Source organism: Rhodamnia argentea, chromosome 3 (genome assembly GCF_020921035.1).
Source record: "Rhodamnia argentea isolate NSW1041297 chromosome 3, ASM2092103v1, whole genome shotgun sequence".
Lineage (NCBI taxonomy): Eukaryota > Viridiplantae > Streptophyta > Magnoliopsida > Myrtales > Myrtaceae > Rhodamnia > Rhodamnia argentea.
This window is the reverse complement of record NC_063152.1, coordinates 30,827,518-30,831,344: the sequence shown is the minus strand read 5'-3', so window position 1 is coordinate 30,831,344 and position 3,827 is coordinate 30,827,518. Positions and strand designations below refer to the sequence as shown.

At 44.1% G+C, this 3,827-nt stretch overlaps 1 pseudogene; it reads right to left on the bottom strand.

Annotated features, from left to right (window-relative positions):
* Positions 1-3,184, bottom strand: LOC125314169 (annotated as a pseudogene).
* Positions 3,185-3,827: the final 643 nt, after the last annotated feature.

The following is a 3,827-nucleotide window of genomic DNA, read 5'->3' as shown; positions in this document are numbered from 1 at the left end:
TCAACAGGAAGTCAGCACGTGGGCGACGTTCTTTGATCTTGGCGAGTTCCTTCTCGTGTTCCGCTCGCGAGACCGGACACTGGCAAGGGGCAAACGAAGAGAGACGTCACGTGATCTTTGAGCAAGGTTCCAGAATGGGTGTAATTATCTCCATCGCTGTACAACACATGAATCACCCGCGAGAGGTTGAGAATTCGCGTCAGAATCGGCGTTTCGACTGCGGTCGGACGAAGAAATGCCTCGTTGATGTCCTTCCACGCATCGACCACTCGTTTCCGCAGTTCCTTTTCGGCTTCTTGTTCCGGGACCCCGCGTTCCTTCGCGAGCAGCTCCACCGCAGATGCTACGTGGCCCCTCTTTTGCTCAAACTGCATGTCGAACAACCTCCGCGTCATTAAATCTAGACATTGATCTAGACATCATTCCCCACCAAGTGGCAGGTCGATCCGGAAATCATCTGATTATTATTGGCAGAAGGACACCAGAAATGCCAAAATTTGTATAGAACACTCACTTTGGTACCAAAATTTTTCACTGGCTCACTTAAGTGCCAAATTAAAAAAAAAAAAAAACAATCTACCGGCAGGGAGAGATTCCGCTCAAAGCAATATGTGGCATTTATTATCAATTTTTTAATATTATGTGGCAACATTTTAAAAACTCAATCCGCTTGGCAATTTTTTAAAAAAAAATTGCAGTCCACGTCGACTTTTAAACTTAAAATAAACTATTTAAAAAAAATTAAATTAAACTAAAAGATAAGCTTAAAAATAGGATTTGGCTAGCGGTGGCAAGGGTTTGCACGACCCTCGCCTCCGCCGCCCCAATATTGCTGAGGCTCGACGACCCTCATCGACAGCAAGCAAAGTCTCGTTAGGGTCGCCAACACAACGATGGTGGGGCGGCGGCACGAGGGCTATGCAAGCCCTCGCCGCCGCAACCCTTGCATTTTCTTTCTCCTTTTTGAATTTTTTATTTTTTTAGCTTTAAGTTTTTTTATTTCTAACTGAATCCTCCAGAGAGCCACGTAGGATTAGGTTATTGGTAAATAAAATGCCATGTAAGATTTTCGGCAGACCTCATCGAAATTGGCACTCAAATAATCTTTTTTAAAAAAACATTAGCACTTAAGTGATCCAAAAAAGATTTTGGCGTTAAAGTGAGCGCCATATACAAACTTTCGCACTTCTTGTGTCCTTAAACCTGTTATTATTGAAGGATGATAATGTTTTCATCATACCCGGTGAGAGGAAATGTCATCCATGAGCCGACAGATGATCCGAGAAGCTTTCAAGATCTTGCGGTCGCCCAGCAACCATTCAAAAGCATGTTCTGTGACCACATCGCCCATTCCCACAAGAGACGTGATCGTTAACGTTTCATAGCAGCTCGTTAAAAGTGCAAGGGGCATGTACTCCTCCAGCGTTGGCGTGTAGTTGGTGTGGAACCATTCGGCTTCGTGAAAGTACACTCTCGCTTGCTTCTTCATCCGAGAAATTATGAATAAAACAAGAAGGTCGGGGTTTCTATGTAAAAACTGGTGTTCGGTGAATGCAAGGTTCGCCGATGATGCTCACGGCTTCTTTTGCATGGACGAGGCGGTATGGTCTTCCCTTCGAGGCCACTTCATTCTCTACTTCATGATAGACATCGAGAAGCACCTTGTACCAAGCTTGCATATACTCCGGGAGTCCATCCATGGCATCGACATCCCACCCGAATTCGAGTATCAAAGAAATAACACACTCGACCCTTTACGAGATCGATCAAATTCAGAAGTTTGAGGAAGAGAACGTGGATTACGGACTTTTGGATTGCTTCGGTGAGGATTACGAGTTCTTCCAATGTGCCATAGACATCGTATATATCGTCGAGAATGGACCCAAGGGCGATCACTTTGGTTAGTATCTCTCCGGCCACGGCAAACTCCGGCTCAAAGTATGCTCCCAAGATCCAGAAGAACAGCTCCACAATCCCGTCTCTAGCGAATGGGAACTTCCTCGCGACATCTATGCCCTTCCACCACCTATAATTAAACAGATAGGAGTGAAATTGGAAGTGCTTCGGCTCGACGACTTCACATAGTTAAAACTTCTTTTTCTTCTATTGTTGTCGTTAAAACTTAATCTAGAAGCTAGTTTTAGATGTGCTGTCACATGAAGTTGATTAACCTTGTGATCTTGCCGAGTTCCTTCTGGTGTTGCTCTTGCAGCAAGTTGAAATCTAGTTCAGCCAAGGCGAGCAAGACTTTGTTGTGAGAAGGCTCTTCTCGGTAGAGTGGAATATAATACCTCGCCTCAAGCCTCGGCAATCCCATGCGAAGCGGCTGCTTTAGGGCACGCTTCACTTGTTTCGCAAGACTAGTGCTTACTTTCCTTTCGTCGATCGATTCGAGGCGAGTCATAGCGAAATGAAGCGCTTCTTCCAAGATAGCATCGCCATGGCACCTTAAATGGCAAGCTTCATATAGGCTCAACAGTCCGCGCGCATCGGCGACGAGGGTTTCCTTAAACTTCCCTTCGCCATCCTTGAATTTGTCAAAAACATCTGCGCAACCGGAACCAATGTGGGAAAAAAAGATGTGGACCGTTAGAAATCGGGAGGACGATATGCCTAGTCTTGGTTAACTTAATCTAAGACATACCCGATGAAATATTGTAACCTTGCTGTGGTAGCAATCGAAAGATGAGAGCGATCATGTGAAGGTCGTCGACCTTAAAAACTCCATGCACAAGTCGAGAGTAACTTTTATGGATCTGTCCTAATTGCTCGTCTATTTCACGTTCGAAATGGTAGTAAATTCCCAAGCGTTGGATTTGGTCGATCAAGTGCAGCATTTGTGAGGGCTTTTCTGCAACATCAGTCACCATCTTCTTCACCTCTCCTTTCAATTCCTCAATTTGTTCCTCCACTCTTCCAAGGTATTTGAACTCCTGCATATATGTTAGCCGCTACTTTTGATCAAAGCAAGCACGATACGCGTCTATTTATACGCTTCATTCACATGACAACATGAGAAATTGCTAACCATGGAGCTGGTGGGAGAAGCATATACGAGGAAGTAATCCCCCCATACGCTCGGATGATAATCCGCCTGCCGGCGTTCGACTGCGTGGGTTGTTCCTTTGTTCGGAGAAGTAGATGGAATTCCCGAAACCGGAATCGACATACCTCCCTTTCTCTGTATGTTCCGCCTGTGGATATGTGACCAATACACAAAGTGAAGACCAAGGAGCGGCTTTTGCATTGCAGAACATCACTACTTGGTGGGTATTTATAGACAATTGTGTTCATTCCCACCTTGTTACTTAGACTAGTTTTGAGACCAAACCAATTACAGTTGAATGAATATTACACGAGTGAGATTTTTTCCATACGAATGGAAAACACTCCTTGTAATGTGACTGATTTTATCCATCACATCTTGATACAATGTTTATATTGGAATTGTTCATAATAACTTATTGCTTAGGGATCAATGAATTATGTATTTCTTCCAAGGGTGCGGCCGAGTTGACCGTCCCACCGTTCACAACCACAAATTTTTGTCACTGATATTTCAGCCACATTTTTGTTTTTGCTATGCATAACATTTTTTTTGTGGTAGTGTGCAGACCATCCCACCATCAGTCAAAACGGGATGGTCAGCACAGCATTTCCACCAAACTAGACCAAGGGTCCTCCTTTAGGAAACTTCAATATGTCCATGTATGCCGTGCAATGATTATCTCTTTGTAGCAAGCAGAGAAAAACGAAGTGTACGAAGTATATTGTTTTTGACTAAAACATTTGAGTTGCCTACGCGGCATGGTTGTTTTGCACGAATT